At 37.0% G+C, this 18,956-nt stretch overlaps 1 protein-coding gene across 25 annotated transcripts in view; it reads right to left on the bottom strand.

Annotated features, from left to right (window-relative positions):
- The window catches only part of NRXN3 (neurexin 3), a 1,528,419-nt gene that overhangs the window by 210,289 nt on the left and 1,299,174 nt on the right, over positions 1-18,956 (bottom strand). The window lies entirely within an intron of this gene.

Here is an 18,956-nt window from a genome sequence, read left to right as displayed (position 1 = left end):
GTGTGGTAACATCAGCATATGAACCAATGTTAGCCGATATTCATTCATTCTCTCTCTGATTGAATTGATACAAGGCTTAATGAATAAAGCCTGTGCTAACTATTTAATGACAGGTAATCAAATCTATAAATGCTTTAAGCGATTAAGTTATCATTTTTCAACCTGTTCTGAATTCAGCGATAGATGCCTTAGATGTCCATTCCTATTCTTTATCTGCAGTGGGGCTGGAATGAACCAGGGTAGAGCTCTACAGCTGAGCATCCCAATTAAACCAAAGGGAAGAAAAGATGAGCAGTAGCATACCCAGAAGCAAATCAACAGTCCAAAATAGTCATAATGCCTACCTCACCCCCTCCTATTAGGTAGTTAGTAATTGATAATACTCCTGAGGTGGCATAGTCTGGTGGTTCAAAGAATCTCTTCCCAGAACTGCTATAGCCATTTTGTAACTTTGGATGACATCTATATTTCTATCACTATCCAACTGGCCAGAAAATCACTTCAGGAACAGGCTATGAAAATTCATAAATTGCCATTTTGAAAACTAAAACATTTACTTCATATAGTTACATGCTTATGGCTACCAAAGAAAAGGTGCTTTATAACTAAATCATGTGTCATAATCTCATCTTCCACGTAGATATAGGATTCAACCAAGGCTATCATTCTTCATGCTTCCTATTTTTTCCCTAGGCTCTTTGATCAGAAAGCTACCTGTAAAACCTTGATGGTCTGATCATTGACCATTCCAATCCAGCAATCTTACCTGTCTACCACTTTGTGTCAGTTCCCTTTCCTTTCATTATTTATTAAGAATGTAAAACAATATCCTTAAACATGATTGGTATAGAAATATTCCTGCATATAAATAATCTGGAAGCCACAGAAGGAAAAGGTATTATCAGGAGTAATTGTGCTGAGCAAGCTTGGAGGTGTAAACCCAAGAGGACAGGGGCTGGTTCCCAAACAGGCAGTGAGGCTTAAAGAAATGAAACCAGGTGTAGGATAACCTCTGCCACAAATAAGTAATGGATTGACAAGAGCAAATGTCGTATTTCAGATCTGTTGCACACTGCAACATATGCAGACTGTTTATATGTGGAATAATGGAGATTCTGAGCTAAAGATGGGAGAAAATATGGATTTGTATAGAGGTTTGCCATATTTTTGTTACTTTTTTACAAAAAAAAGAAAACTTAAAACTACAATGAACATTAGAAAAGCATATGGGCTAGTAATGACGAGTAAGGTAAGGCGTAAACCAACAAATGAGGGAACATGACTGAGATCCATATTTGTCTCTAGAGACACTGCCAGCGGGTTCACACCCTAGCTGCCTTGCAGATCTAGCTTTGGCTCCCACAGCGTTAGCACTAAGACAAGAAAAAAAAAAAAAAAAAAGCAGCTTCCTAAGAGGGAAAAAAAAAATCTATCTTGAAATTCTTTCTTTGATGAATTATAGACTGGAAATTATTATTTGTTCCTTCATATACTTATTCATTCACTATTCATTAAACTACTAAATGCAGAGCACTATACTATGTTTCAGAGACACAAAAATGAAATACAATCTTAGTCTTGTCCTCAAAGTCTACAATGTACTGAGTCAGTGTAGGTTAATAAGTAAGGAAAATAACTACTTCATACCTGTGTAGGGTTAGTATTATACTTGGTACTTTCTACGAAATTGCTAATTACATTTCATTTAATCCTCACAATAAGCTGATGAGACATGATTATCGTTTGTGTTTTATAGACAAACTCTGGGTCAAAGAGGCTCAGTTACTTGTGCAAGTCTACAGAGCTAGAAAATGGCAAAGCTGGAATTTGAATTCATGACAGTCACTCCAAAGCCTGAGTTATTAAGCACTACACTCTAGTGTAAAACAGCTGTGTTGTTTATAGATGCTGTGCCTGTAAAACTAGATAAACAGCACAGTTGAGAATAAAGAAGTATATTCACATTCACCCAGAGGGCAAACGGAATCTGGAGAGGCTTCAGACAGAAGCTATTTAGGATGTGAAGACTTAACCTGACTCAGTAGTTTATCCCATGTATTTTTATCCTATCTTGGAAATGGAATATATAGTGAAATTCCAAACTGGTATACAATGAGTCAGCAGTAAAACATTTTCTCCTGTCACTTTTTCCTATGAACCTATGAAGAGGTATCACATTGATAACTTACAAATGGAACTGATATAAGCCCTAGAAGAAACAATTTTGACAACATATTTTCAAAGTTCCCTGTAAGGGAACAATAATGTGGGTCTTTGACAGTCCTTTAATCATTACCAGGGACTCAGCCAGGTGGGGAAAGTATCAACATCTGCAGTATCACCTGTTTTGCACCTGGTAGGAAGGAAATCACTACTGGTGGGGGATGGAGTTCACCAAAGGCAATCCTTATCTTTAATAAATGAACAGTGGTCATGATGGGAGGTGAGGCATCTATGTGAAAGCATTGGTTGATGAGGGAGAGAATCTCCTGTCAGATGCTTCCGAGAGTATGGAGAATAGACTTACAAGACTGGTGGATGAAGAATAAAAAATCCATTCAATGAAATTAAAAGGCTCTAATCTTCTACAATTTAAGAGATCATATGAACTGAGGGCCTACAGATTTCTTTCATGGTTTCTAGAACATAAAAAATAATATTTTAGATTAAGCAAATTAAGAGTTTCTTCCAGTCTCATCAAGGCAGTCAAAAGACGTCAGAAATGACAGCTACTGGGTAATAGGCCAATAGTTCAGAATTAAATATTCCAAATAAGAGAATGAATTGGTATTCCATTAAGAGCAATCACTGTGTCTTCCTGGAAAATATGAAAGGTTACAGTCATTTATAACATTTTTGACGATGGTGGCTTAGTAGCAGAATTTAATATTAGGGACAGAATACCATTCACGCTCATATTCAATTGTACATAGTCACAAAATGGGAAGACACTCTGCCAGCTTGTCCTTTTCCTCTCAAAGCTGATAAACTAAGTTTCTACAGCTGTCATGCCTTCCGCTAGGTTGATGTGCTGAGTTTAATTAGGTTGTAAAAACAGAAAATAAGCCAAATAATTGAGTAAATATAAATGGAATAAAGGCATTTCCATCCTAAAGTGGGTTCCTAGGAAATGTAAAGTAAGATGAATTGTGGCAAAGGAGGGTAAACATGTGTTCGTATGCTGCTGTGTTTGTCTGATCAAACCTGCTTCTGCGGCTGTAAAAGGCACTTGCACAGTGTGGGGATGGTGAATGGATAGATTTTCCCTGACAAAGAGGGGAAAATTTTGTCTCAAATGTATCAGGGACAAAGAAATAAACAGTTTTACTGGCCAGAGAATAAAGTCTAAGAAAACAGATCCTTAATTGCCACCTAGATTTCTAACATCATGGTATTTGTCGGCATCACTTAACTTAAAATTACTGAATTCCATTCAAAGTATTTAGAAATCTATTTCAGGACACCTGGGTGGCTCAGCAGTTTGGCACCTGCCTTTGGCCCGGGGCATGATCCTGGAGTCCCGAGATCGAGTCCCGCATCAGTTCCCAGCATGGCACCTGCTTCTCCCTCTGCCTGTGTCTCTGCCTCTCTCTCTCTCTCTCTCTCTCTCTCTCTCTCTCTGTGTGTGTGTGTGTGTGTCTCATGAATAAATAAAATCTTTAAAAAAAGAGAAATCTATTATTTCAGTATTCTTATGTAAGAGATTAGATAATAATTATAAGGAAATAATAATAAACTAAATAATAGGCAAGTATTTGTTGCCCTAAATAGGTCTCAGATGCTATAATAACTACTTTATATATCCTAGCCCACTTAATTTCCCCTCAATCCTAGGATATAGGTACAATAATTATCCACCTTCTGTAGATGAGAAACCTTAAGGTTTGAGAGGCTAAACATTGCCCAAAGTTGTGCAGTTTGCAAGTGACAGCAAATGTTATATAAACCATCTATGAAGCTCTTTGCCAATATTTCTGATTTCTGGAAGGACTCTCCAGGTTTTACTTGCTTATGTGTCTAGAAACACTTTCCAGTGGCAGAATAATCAGTTCTACACCTAACATGAATGGGTCAGTGCCTTTTTCTGTTAGAGTTTCTATAACAGATATAGATGGGTAGCTTATAAACAATAGCAATTTTACATTTCACAGTTCTGAAGGCTGGGAAATCCGATCAAAGTTGCAGACAGATCTCATGTCTGGTGAGAACCTGCCTCCTAGATTATCATCCTTTTGCTGTAATCTCACAGGGAAGAGGGGGCAGGAGAGCTCCCTCGTGTCTTTTTCAATACAAGCACTAATCCCATTCTTGAGGCCTCTGCTCTCATGACCAAATTACCTTCCCAAAGCACTACTTCCTAATACTATCATGTTGGGGTTAGATTTGAACATATGAATGGGGGGGCCATAAACATCTAGTCTTGTGCAATCAGAAATATTCATTTGTGTTAACCGTTGTCACATGACTCAGATAAGAGGAGCAATGGTACTTTGCTCTAATTGTGGTCGCTACTGCATGGACTGTGAGCTAAACCATAGCCCAAGATCCCTTCATGATGCTCTGACATCACCCAATAGTACGAGGGAGCAAGAAGGGGGAATGTGCTCAAGTTCCTCAGCCTTCAGGTAGTATTCTAGCCCAGTTCCTCTCAACCTACAAACAGTTCCCCTAAAGTTCTTGCCAAAATGCATATTCTGATCCAGTAGATCTGGAGTAGGGCTTGAGATTTTGCATTTGAAACAAATATCCAAGTGATGTCCATGCTGTTGGTCAGAGTAACAGTTTTTGAGTAGAATGGTTTGAAAAAATCTGATTCAGCCAAAGGTAAAATGATCATTCCTTGAAGAGTAAAGAGTATCTAGGGAAGCTGTTGGATTCAGCCAAATCCTATTTCTGACATACTATAAAACATTTATCTGTTCTCCTAATTTGTAAATTGGGTCTAAAGATAAACCATTGTTCAGACTCAAAAAAATGCCCATTGTTCAAAGCCATCCTGATTTATTTATGGTAGAGGAAGTAAACAAGAAGTCTGTGCACAGAAGACAAAGATACGATCCTCAATCTTGGCTATTCTCTCCCAAGAGTTTGTCCCTCCAGGTTTGAACAAAGGAACATAATAATTACACAGATTCAAGACTCCATGAACTAGCTCAGCAAATTTTTCAAGAGTGAAATTTAATATATAAGGCTAATCTTATCATTTGTATCTGACAAAGGACTCATATGGTATTCCCTTTTTCCTCTTAGAGACTCCTTCTACTGTATGTATGTATGTGTGTATATTTATATTTATATTTATATTTATATTTATATTTATAGTATATATATTGCTCATAGAACCAATATCATAAAATGATATTTACCTTCTTACATCTTTCTCTTCATGTTGACACTGATCTCTTCGAAAGTGAGAGTCACATCATATTTCAAATGAGTAACTAGAAAAGCACTCATTATAATTGGGAGATGATTAGCAATTATAGCATTTACAACAGTAGATATTGTTGGTCAAATGTTTTTCTTCTGTCTGGCCTCATGCTAAATGCTTAATATACTTGATTTCATTGAATCCTCAGAACTATACTATTCTTATTATGCAGTGGAGGAACCCAGTCTTGACATTCCTTGTTTTATTGGTTTCTCTATAGTATTTTGATAGAACTGTTCACTTCATGGCTCCTGAAATGCCTGCTTTACTGCAGGTTCTACTTTTCTGCTCCCTTCCCTTCTTTAGTCAGTTCTTTCTGTTTCTTTCTCCTATCATTTCCTAAACTGATTCTTGTATCTACCAATATCCTATTTCCTTCAAATTCCATACATTCTTTTTAAAGATTTTATTTATTTGAGAGAGAGAAAGTGTGCACGTGAGCAAGTAAGTTGGGGGGAGGAGTAGAGAGAGAGGGACAAGAGCACTCCATGTTGAGCACTGAGTCCAACATGCGGCTCAATCCCAGGACCCTGAAATCATGATCTGAGCTGAACCAGGTAGGAGGATTAACTGACTGAGCCACCAGACACCCCTCTCTTCAAATTCCATACATTCTCAAGACTTCAACTATTTTCTCCACGGAAAAATCACTCCAAATATCTTCTTTCACCTCTTTTCATGGTTTTAGACTCCAGTCCCACATGTCCAACTGCCTCTCAGGTATCTCTGCTATACTGTTCTCTATTATTTTAAGTATCAGAAAAACATTGATTTTTCTCATCTCTGCACCAAACCCGTTCTCTCTAAGTCAATGATCTAGTTTTGGAAATGGCATCATTAACTTTTCATTCATTCAGAAATGAATTCTTTCTTTCTTCCAAAGTCCAGTCAGCCACCCTTTTGGGGAGACTCTTCTTTTAAAATGCTATAATCGTTTTTTGCACTCCAATGCCATCAACTTAGTACAAGTCTTATAACACCAAAACAGTAGTTAGTACCCTAATTATCTTTTGTTTTCATCATCTATTCTTGCACATGTCCTTAACTACTTTCCCATGAAGTCACTTCTCTGCTCAAATAACCTTTATGGTATCACATTGCCAAAAAGACTAATCCTTAATCCAACAGTACAAATCATTTTATTGCATTCAAGTCTTTAAACTCAAACTTCTTTAGAAATTCTGAATGCTTGCTCTATTAAAGCTTTATCTCTAACCCCCATCCTATAACCCTTACATTCTAGCCATATACATCATTCTCTGATCACTCTCTCTGCTTTTTTTTTCTTGAAATCATTTAATTTTTTAAAAAATTTTTATTTATTTATGATAGTCACAGAGAGAGAAAGAGAGAGAGGCAGAGACATAGGCAGAGGGAGAAGCAGGCTCCATGCACCGGGAGCCCAATGTGGGATTCGATCCCGGGTCTCCAGGATTGCACCCTGGGCCAAAGGCAGGCGCCAAACCGCTGTGCCACCCAGGGATCCCAAAATCATTTAATTTTGAACCATAAATATTCCTGTTTTTCTCGTGGCTTATCCAAAGTTTATCATCTTCAAAACCCAGATCACATGATGCTAACATTGTAAGTACTTCCAGAGTCAACTTCAGGTAGAAGTAGGCCTTGCCTCCCATGAATTTATAAGCCAATAATCCCTTTTTGAGGCACACATCCAAATCACTTGTAGAGCTTTTTGAAAATACAAATGAATATATCCTATGTCAGAATTTAGAGTGTAATTCCACCAGGCAAATCTTAAGTCTCTCTTGCATTGCTGCTATTCAGTCACATAATTTCTCTTTTAAGATTTTGGTGAATGTCTCAGTCTTCTTATGCAACTGCAGTATCTTCTAAGTTACCAGAGTATCCTGAGGATACATCTATCAGTATACATTAAAAAGTGCATTAGGGTTATTTGTTTACATTTTGGCTTCCCTTCTATCTAATCTCCCAGTTATTTGAAGAGGGGATGGTAGAAACTTTCAATCAATGTCTATAGAAAGCATTAGTCATCTGTCACTATGGGCAAATCTCTTGTAATCTTTAGGTACAACACTGTGACAGCCCTGGGGATCCTTTGTCACTGTACTCCTAATTGCTTAGAATGGAGTGAAGCACTGTGGGATTCAGTCAGTCATCTTCCAAAAGAGAAGAACTAGTCTTGTTTTAACACATCCACTTCACTCTCATAGACTGCTTGATACATGATACATCAATACCTCGCTGGGCAGCTGCAGTTTTGGAAAGGAATTTGCTTTCTGCAAGACTAGCCTGATAGAGCAGTTTGGAAGGAGTCATGTGAGGAAATGCTAGGGATTCTGGTAATGAAATCCCACCAGTTTGTTATGGAAATCGAATACAATCTGCTTGCTGTGGGTATTTAATGTAACGTTTCGCTGGGTACAGGAGAAGCAATTAGGCTGCTGAAAATTGTGTTCGCGTTCCCCATAATTCAATACTGACCACTGTTAGTGGTGTAAGATGTGACAAGACTGATAATTAATTTTGCATGCAATCAGTGTAATAAGAGGGGAGGGAAAAACAAGGAGGAGAAGAAAATGCCTCTAGATTCAGAGGTAGAAAAAATGTTACTTCCAAAGGTTTGATAATGACTCCTGCAGAGCCAGCCTCTGAATAGGAGAACATTCCAGACAAAATCCAATACTGAAAATGAGTTTCTATGCTTCAGATGGGGAAAAAAATCACGAACCCCATCCATGACCATTTCCTCTCTAGTGTTTCTCTTCCTTTAACTAAAGAATAATTGGAGTTTGTTTACATGTATAAATAAGTGATAGTAAGCTCTTCTAAAGCCAGTAACAAACCTTGGGCCTTCTGTTCCCTTCGTGCTTCTCCTTGAAGGAAATTCTTATTTCAAACATTCTGCATGTGAGCGTATGTATGTACACATGTGTTCTGTCTCAACAGAACTGTCAGAGGTGGCATCTTGCTTGCCTACTCTGCTCTCTATCAGATTTCAATATTTTGGAGGACTTACTATCTTCTAAAGTTTTTAACAGCAGCTTTGGTAACAGGTAATTGTGCACAGTTCTGCTAACAGAAAATATAGCTTGGGTCTTTCAGTCTATCTATCTATCTATCTATCTATCTATCTATCTATCTATCTCTCTGTCTATTTAGGAGACAGACTTAAAATGCCAGCATAGTGGAAAAAAATTAATTCAACTAAGTCTACTGCTAGGTGAACTAAAATGTACTCCCCCACATATTTCAGCTTTGGTTTAGTGAATTTGTGCTAGACTGTAATGAAAGTTTGACTTAGGACTGTTTCTGATTCATCTGTATATGCTGTGAACTCACCTAGCTTTTGGTGGGCAAAAGGCAATCAATGCAGTTGTTGAAATAAGTGAATATGCATGAGCATCAGTTAGTGAATCAGTCACCTGTTAGTTGGTTAGTCTCTTCTAGGATTTGGGAACATGGGGTTTCTTTGGGTAATGCCTATCTAACTTGTATAATCTCTGTAAATTACTTGGAACAAGAGAACCCAAGGCTAAGGCAAAATGTGAGTTATTCATTTGCTACTTAGAGCTGAGAGTGGTTTGACTAAGTAAGGTTAAACAAAGGCAGTCTGAGTAGCTGGGAATGGATTTTCTGAAGGCTGGAACATTCATAGAGTCCAGAAGCTGCTTAGAATTAAGCTCTTTCTTGTTGGAGGTAAGACACTTGATTAGAACCTGAGCAAAGCTTATATATGTAGTAATTAGGAATTGTGCTCAGTGCGAACAACAGTGATACAAAAAATAGTGGTATAAACACTACAAAGATTTATTCTCTCATATAAAAGAATTCAGAATTAGGTAGTTTAAGACTGATACAGAATTTTCCAAAAAGTCAGGTAAGACCCAGACACTTCTACTCAGCATGTGACTTCTACCCTAAAATTACTCTATGATCCAGCTTGAATGCTGAAGTTCCACTCATCATATCCTGGCAGCAAGAAATGCAAGTGATGTCCCTTACACCAAAGGCAGATCCCTTTAAGCAGTTGAATTGTTTGTACCATCGAATGCTAGTGCAGATATGTCATTTGTCAAACTTTAAATTGCTTGCCCACTTAGCTGCTAGGGAGGTTGGGAAATCTTTTCTCGTTTGGTTTTAAAGCTGGGTGCAGTGTCATTGTAAATAATACTGAGGATTTATTAAAAGAAAAAGAGAAAATGGGTATGGTGGGTAGGAACTGGCAGTTTCTTCACATGGTTGTATAAAGTGTGCTTACTTTTTCCATCATTTTGCCATATTTTGGGTGGTTCTCCTTTCCCTGGAACTTTTTAGTCATTAAGAAAAAAAAATTGTATATTGTACAGAAGGGAGCTATCCTTGGAGTAGCTTTTTATCTACTTGGAGCATGTTGCTCATAAACAATTTGTATCTTGCCTTTCTCACTTAATATGTACCATATGCACTTTCTATAATATTTTACTTCCATCTCTTTAGTAATTAAGAACAAATAACCTAAGTGTTTGAATTGGTTTTGCTCTTCTTATAATTTTTCAAAACAAGGAAAAATATAGTTCTTTTTCACTGAAACTGCATCCTAAATTTGATTTTCCAAAAGTTGAGCCATTCCCCTGTGAAGTGGTCTGATCTTTCTCCAGGTAGCAATCTAACAAACCAACAGCTAAATGTACCCTTTTTAAGAAACCTCACTCTAGAAGGGGTTATAGCACATCCCATTGGCAAATTGCTCTTTCCAATGGGAGAAGTTACACCATTTTCAGGCACTGGCAGCTTTCAGCCCAGAACTCAAAGGATAAAGAATAAATGGGTACTGCATTTATCTTTAGCTCCACAAAGGCTCTGAGAAATAAGTGAGCAAAAACATAAAAACATATAAAATGTATAGTATAAAAATGACCATGTCTTTGCCCTGCCTCTCTGAGAAGGTGACATGGCAAGAGCTATCATGCCTAATAAGGAAGGACATGAGTCTGCTGGGAAAGACTACATTTACTCTTTTAGAAGTAGTTTAAGTTATAAGTCAATCGACACAAATATTTTGAAATACCTACAAATACAAAACATTATACTAGATGGTCTAGGGGATGCCTAGAACATCAGAAGTACTTCTTAATCTTCATAATTAAAAGAAGTAACATAGGTTTAGTGCCCAGTACCCTGACTAGAGCATAGTAGGAGATCAACAAATGTTATTTTCCTTCTCATTTTCCTTTCTCTTAAGGATTTTACATTTAATTGTAGAAAAAAAGGCAATAAAATGCAAAATGCTAAATACCAACATATAATTGTAATAGCCATACAATTTCACATTAGTTACCTAACATTACCACCTCAAGTTTGCTAAGTGCTTCACAGTACTTTCCTAACATGTAATTTACCCAGATAACAATATGTTTTCTTTAAGAAGATGTTCTTAAAGAACACTGCATACTTTGTTTTGTTTGTTTTTTGATTTTCCCATTCTATGGGTATCAGAATCTTGATTCTAACAGTTAAGTCATGTCCACATCATCAGCACAACATGTAACACTATTTGTGTATCCTAAGTTTAATCTCCAAATCTCTCTACATAGTAAACTCCATGAAATTAGCATGTCTGGGTTATTGACTTTGGTATTTCTATTGCTAGCAAAGTAGCCTGTCCATAGTATTTGTGCAATCAATATTCGATGAACATATGAATCAATGAAAGTCAACTAAATCCACACTAGGATCCTTCATAGGAAAATGTATACCATTTACTCTGCATAGTAATATAAATGGATCAATAAGTGATGCCCAGTAAATTATCATTCTCTATTTCCTCCTCATTAAATATCTAGTGATAATCTCTAAGTGCCATTGCCATACTTGTTTTATTTTTCCAGCTGCATGAGGTAGAGTCCCTCTTACTGCTGCAAAACTCTATTAATTAGCCTTCTTCTCTACACATGATCAAAATAATGTCTCTAAGTAAACATTAATCATTTCTATCAACTGATTTTTTTTTTACCAGAATTTCTAATCAATAGATTCATTTGAAGGCCCTAATCTCTTGGTCTACCCCCCTCCCCAGTCTGGGTTTTCTCTGAAAGGATCTTCATTCTGGTCTTAAGATTGTGGCAAGAAGACCTCAACCTATTTTGGTGGGATGAGTCATTTCCAGTTTGTGGTGCAGGCCGATAAGGGTTTTTCCCATTTGTACATCCCTGGGACACCCATCATTAGTGTTTTGGTTAAGTCTTTTCAGTTCAGTATCATGTGGTGGATGTTTTCCACATAAACTCACCACATTGAGTCACAATGAAGACCTGGGGGTTGAATTATGTGACTAAAAATACATATAGGCATGATCATGAGCTAGAACCTGAGTCTTCTAATTTGCAATTCAATTTTCTCTTTACCATAATGTACTGCCTCTCTTTGAGGAACTGAATCAATAAAAATTATGGCCCAAGAGGAGGGGAAGATCACTGTCAGCTGAATTATATATAGGAGAACATTTTGAAGCATATGGTCCCAGAATTGGGTCTTGAAATATGAGGCATAAATTGGAAATGGCCAATTAGTAAATACTTTTTATTAAGAATATCCCTAATAGTCTTATACAAAATAGTTTTTTTTAAGTATATGAAGAAAAAATCGGCAAATAAAGAGGTGTTTTTCAGTTTACAGGCATTTGAAATTGTGTCCCATTTCTATCTGGCACTTTTATTCATAAACATATTGCCCCATGAGATAGGAAACTAGAGGTGCCTTAGGCTGGCTGGACACCAGCCACTGCCAGGCAGGGTAGCAGCTGAACTAGTACCAGCAAAAATCCATGGGCATCAGATTCAAGACCCTGTCTATAGAAAGCCCCTTCTTATCTCCACTATAAAATGGGAATACAATGCAGCTGCTATAGAGAGCTCTAGCAGGAAAAGTCAATCTATCCTTTTGGTTTTCTTTTTGTTTAAACAAAGAAGGAAAAGATAACAGAGGTCATCAATGTCCATCAATGATAGAAAATTAATTCACCATCTCCAATACCCTTGCCAGTTTCTGTAACTTCTCCGACCCTTTCTCCCTCTACCAACTCCACCACTCATTTGTCCTCAATCCAAATCTAATCTTAAAATTTCACAGCATCATGTTCAATGAGGAAAGACAAACCAGATTGTAATGTTATCCAAAGGTCACCAAATTCTCAAACTCTCTTTGTCATATTTCCTCTAGAAAAAGTATATTAGTTGTACAAAATTTGAAACCTTGCTTTATCCAGACCCATTTATGATGTGATGTGTAGCAATAATTTTATAGCAAATATCAAGACAAAATATAAGCACAGAATTGAAAGAAAATAAATATCCCTAAATTTGAGGATATTTATCAATGAGATCATATTAGCAGTAGCCTTAAAATATAATCAGAGTGATCTCATGGAGGGAAAAATATTTATAGGATCACAGGACCTAGTTTATTATAAGAAAGACTTCTTAGATTAACATCTAAATATGTGGCTCAAACTGCTTTGTTCCCTGTGGCCTTAATAAAGTTTACTTCTTCTGCTTGAATTACCTAAATTCTATTTTTTTTTTTTTTTACCCAGGAAAGATGTGTTCCTAGAAAAAAATAAAACAAGACAAAAAACTGAGTTAAAGGCAAATCCCAAATTTTTCTTCCTTTCCACTGTAGGAGACAGTGGCTCCTTAAGTCACACTTTGCCAAAATAGCTTAATATTGTATCTGGATCCACATAGTCTCTTCTGTCTCTCTGGAACTGAAGTTTCACACAGTCTGAGTACTTTTTTTCTCCCCCCAAGAGTTGGAAGAGCAAATTGTTGGCTGGGAGGAAGGCTGTCTTTGCCACAACCCCAGTGTTTTTCATCTGAAAAGACTGTTATACTAGATTTTAGAAAATGAAATTGCATATATAAAATGTATACAAATGTTGCTTTCTGAATTTTGTCATCTCTATTACTTACACGGATAGCTTTCAAATGTGTTTGCTAAATCCAAAAAATATATTTTATTCTGACAGAGTACAAACACAAACACATACATGTACACAAATGCAAATGAGCATGTGCACACATACACATAAACACATCCGAATATATATAACTTAACATTTTCATGAACAATATTTACCCTTTCATCAAAGTAGATTCACTAAAATGATTTACTTGCAGGAGCATATATTGTCATATGCATCTGTAACATAACTGCCTCTGCTAAAACTCCCTTCCTCATAATTTTCCCCTAGTAACACTTCATAAAAGTGTGTCCAAGCTTATCATTTCCTTTATACTACAGTATGCCTAAAGCATTGGCACGTGTATATCAGACTATAACTATTTGTTTATATATTTATTTTGACTACTACTGAGTTTCTTGAAAACCATGAGTTTGGATTCAACATCTTGGCACTCCTAATAATCTAAATATCACATGGCACTTGATAGATACTCAACAAATACTTGTTGACAATGCATTCACTGGAAATTCCAACATGAACACAGATCAGTAAAATCAATGAAAAAAGCCCACAAGAGAATTATCTTACCTTGTAAAATCAATTCATGCAGGAACTTATTAGAGAAAAACATTAACCATGACCCTTTGAGATGTCCCAGCTAATTGAAATGAGTCAGGTAACTGCCACGGTTGGCACATTTGCATGTGCAGACAATGCCAGCAGCTGCTGGAGATCATAAATTACATAAGTAACTGTGCTAAAATAATCATAAATGTTTGCACGACTGTGGTCTATTTAAAGTATCACCTGAGGGGCATCTGGATGGCTCAGTCTGTTGAGCGACTGACTCTTGATGTTGGCTCAGGTCATGATCCTCACATCATAGGATCTAGCCCGAGTGGGCTCTGTGTTCTGCAGGGAGTTGGCTTCTCAACCTCTCCCTTTGTCCCTCCTCCTCCTAGTGTGTGCACGCATACATACACGCACACTCTCTCTCAATAAATATATCTTAAAAAAAAGTATCACCTGAAGACTGTGAACCTCACAACCACTTGTAACTAGTCCTTACTCTTTAAAAACAAACAAATAAAATAAAGCGTAACAAAGAATAAATTCATCTCTGCAATATTTATTTATTTATTTAGGCCTCCACAGTGATTGAGTGTCCACCGGGGAAGAAGAAGGGAGAAGATTGAAGAGGTGGAACGGCTGTGCATTTCATCATGAAGATTTATCCAGAAGTAACAAAAAAGACATTTGTTAATTTCCCTCCCGAGTGGGTTTTGGAGGCTTTCCAATGCTCAAACAAAGAAAGCCTCATTAGCTAATTCCAGAACAGACAACAGACAAAGCTGCAGCCTCAAGTTCAGGCCCTTTCTACTATGGAAATCATGGAGTTCCTCCATCATTCTGGCATCATTAACTCCACAGCATGAATCCTCCTATATACCTCTTGATCCATTACTTTCAGTAACAAATGGCCATTTGTCTCCTACTCTTTATTCTGGCCAGATGCCTGGGCACAGACAAAGGTGGTACCAATCAACAATGGTGCCCATCAAAACTATGTGATATATTGATGGCATATGCAAGGACTCCAGGACCACGTAGAGCCAAATAAGACCAAGGCAGGATCCTATCTAGACCCGAGGATTCCTTCTCTCGGACTATTTAGTAATATATAGTTTGTTATCCTTCCAAATCATAATCTTATCAATATTTCTGATGAAAATATTGCTCTAAGAGTTAATCCTGACATCGGGCCAGGTACCACCTTGAAAACAGAGCTCCTAGATGTTTATTGAGGCTGCAAGGTGACCAAAAAGAGAACAATGGCCTGAAGCTCTTCCAGCACACACTTGTGGGCCATTCTTGCCCAGATGGCTTATTAATTAAGATACTTCAGAAGACAGGCTGAGTCCTCATTAGACCATGAGAAAAGATCAGTTCTATACTTTCAAAATGACTATAAATCACATTATGCTTCTAAAAGATAAGATGAACAAAGAGCCTCTGCTCTCACAAATGCAATGGTAGTATATTTTGGTTTTGTTTTTCCCCATATTCCAAATAGTTACCTGGTTGGATTAGGGTGGAATTTAAACCTAATTTTCACCTTGGTATAAAAGTTTTCTTTGAATAAACTTTGGAGGACATGAGAAAAGTTGGAAAAAATCAAATAGAAAATAAGATCATTCTAGGAATTCCCCATGTTTATATATATTTCATCTCCCCTACTCCACTATAGCAGACCATTCCAACACCTATGAGAAGATATCTCACAGAATATAGTGAATACTGACCTTTTTTTTTTTTTTTTTTTTTTACTGATTTTACCAAACTTTCATTAACAGGAGAAATTTTCAACTAATTATTAAATTTATTTTTTTTCAAAATATTTGACTGTCTTCTCTGTGCAAGGTACATGTTAAGCTGAAAGGTGAGAAAGAAAGACTTGGACCCTAAAAAGAAAGTGGAAAAAAAAAACACTAAAACAAGGAAAATTGTAAAAAGTGCCACAGGACATGTATCAATTAGGTATTAAAAAATTCAGAGAAGGGAACAAATATCCTGCTTCACAGAAAAGGAAATTGTGAATAAGGCATTAGCTAATCCAAAGTAAACCAGAGAATCCATTCACAAAGAAGGAATCACATGGAAAAAAAGGCACACAGGTCTAAAAGAGCAGAAGAAAAAGGAATAATAAGACAGACAGGTATGGTGCCCGCGCAGGGCTCAGGAGGGGATGAAATAAGAGATGAGGCTCCAAAGATGTATTAGGTGTTGAATACCACAATAAAGAGACTGAATGTGCTTGTGCTTACTCTCTCTCACTTCCCCTGGCCAAGGGAGTGTTTTGACAGTCTTTTAATAGAACAAATTATCATTCCTTTTTAAAGAAAATAACATTGGGAGTTTGTGCATAGCTGATTGGAAAGGAAGCAGTACAAAGGCAGGAGTACCAGCTCAGAAACTAGTGTAAAAGTCCTTGTAAGAAATGGAAGGACTGAAAAAAAGTTGCATCTCACATGTATTTCAGATGTTGAAGTGGGGCTTGGCTACTAGTTGGTTTGAAGGTGAAAGATGTGTTAGACTGATCCCTGAAGCTCAAAGCTCAATACAGTGGGAAGTGAACAGCATATCAAAAATAGGATAGTGAGTGGACTTGAGCCACCCTAAAATGCCAAAGGTAATTCCAGCAGAGATACCTGGCAGGCAGTTGAAAATATGATTACAAGTTAGATTTAGGAATCATTCAAGAATTACACATAATAGTTGATGCCAACTGATAAGATCATCTATGGAAAGAATATTTTCAGGAAAATTACAGAAAACGGGTTTATCTCTAATTTTCACATCTCTTCCTCTAGGTCTTAGAGGAGTTGGCTAAATATTTTCTTAAATATGTAAACAATACAAGTTTTGTCTTTGGGGAACCTTAACTTATTAAATTCCTGTCTCATATATAGAGTAGACAAGGAACTATAAAATGCCATGATGAATTGACCTCACACCTCCAGCACATTAACTACCCTAGTGGGGACACTAGCAGCAGGGAGGTTGAAATAGATAGAAATAAGAGAAGAGAAGACATGGGAAAGATTATTTTAATAAGATTAGAAAACACTCTATACCACTGTAAAACTTTGGAACTGAGAAGAAAGTGTTGGGCGAACATTTATTTTCTTAAATTCAAAAGTAAGTGAGATGGAAAGAAACAATAAGCACTGTCAACTAACTCAGAAGCTGCTCTCTTTTGAAACCATAAAATGATTTTACAGCCTATACAATCTTGTTAGGAGATAGCTCATTATGACATAATTTCATATATACAACACGTAATAACTACATGGTTGCTGTGAAACTGTTAGCCTATAACTGGGATATTAATCCTGTTTACACAGCATGAGGACCATGAAGACAGTCTCCTGCACTTTTCTTTTTCCTTGAAACACAGAGGCACCACTCTTGCAGCAGGTGAGGAGTATCTTGCTTCCAGATTTGTTTTATTTAGTCTAATCAGTGTTTTATATTAAAAAAAAATAAATGCAGGTAATGAATTCAAAGAGTAAACATAACAGTCTTGCCTTCTGGCTTGTCTTGAAATATAAGAAAATTTCATAGGTCTGGCCTAGCAGTAATGACAGGCAACAGCTGAGCAGCGGCTGCCTTCTGGAGACCAGGATCTCTAGTATGTCACAGTCCTTGCTACTCTCTGTTGTATCTTTGACATGAAGACCAAGAGTTAGTGCCTGAACTATTGTTTTCCTGACCTCAGACCCTCCTGGCTCATTAATTTTGTTTTTATATTGAAATATAGTTGACACACAATGTTTCATTAGTTTCAGGTACACAACACAGTGATTCAAAAACTCTAATTGCTATGCTAGGCTCAGAAGTGTAGCTATTATCTGTCACCACGCAATGCTATTACAATACCATCGAATATAGGCTTCCGGTGATCGAATGTGTAAGTCACAGGGATGAAAGGTATAAGCATAGGAAATATAGTCAATGGTTCATTTATTTTATATCCTCCCTGTAGGCATATGAGTTTGTAACCTCTATTTTAATGTAATGGACTGAAAGTGACCTCTAAGATTACTTTACAGTGAAGACCATCACAATATGGTGTCTAGACCTGTTCCTTCCTAAGAACCAAGGCACTGGTTCTTTTTTTTTTTTTTTTCAAGGCCCTGGTTCTATAACATGACAAAGCAAACAGATTTATGTACTCTGTATACACTCTGGTGAATGAGGGGCCAGAATGAAACTTTGTTAAAATGAGGGCTTAACTGAGACCAAGAGAGGAGAATGTTGTACCTTGGAAATGAAGAAGGTTGAAGTTCAAATGAAAATGTGGCAAACTCGGGTAACTCAAAATGAGTAAACATGAATGAAGGATCTATTCATCAGGTGGGACCAGAGTGCAGAGTAGAAAGCATAGGTATGTCCTTATCAAATGAATAGCTTGGGTACCCTCTTGGGCCTCCATCAGAAACAATACAAGAAAGAATAGATACAGAATCTAATTCCTCACAGAAAGGGCTGTTAAGTACATGGAGAAAAACAGACCACAATCCCATTCATTAGAGTTGAGAAAAGGTCCCACAAACCTCAGAGTCAATGTCTTTGAGAGAGAACAAATAGCTGAGAAACTTGTGAACCCTAGGGACTAAGCTAGAAGCGTCCGGTAGACAGCCTGGGAATCCCGCAGGGATATTCAAGGGGCTTTCTCTCTCTTACTCATGTTTCTAAAGCATTTTAATACTTTATCCTTTAATAAAGAAGTTAGTAGCAGGGTCAATGTCTCTGGAATGCCAAGATGTGAGTGTGTACAGCAGAGTCTGAATACCAACTTATGCCTTTTTAAATCCCTTAGTACTTATTATACTCTAATTAATATTGCCCCTTTATCAATCCATGCACTCATGCACACAGATAGTCACATGCACCTGATTAAAATGAAGGATGATATAAAAAAGTTATAATGTTGAAATTTGAGACTAGATCATTCCAGGAAATCAGAAACTTGATGGTAATGAATGAACCATAGGGAGGGAAGGGGCAATGGGATAGTCAAAGGCTGGTCTTATACTGACT

Source organism: Canis lupus, chromosome 8 (assembly GCF_003254725.2).
Source record: "Canis lupus dingo isolate Sandy chromosome 8, ASM325472v2, whole genome shotgun sequence".
Lineage (NCBI taxonomy): Eukaryota > Metazoa > Chordata > Mammalia > Carnivora > Canidae > Canis > Canis lupus.
Note: the sequence above shows the minus strand (reverse complement) of the source record. Positions and strands in the feature narration are given on the sequence as shown.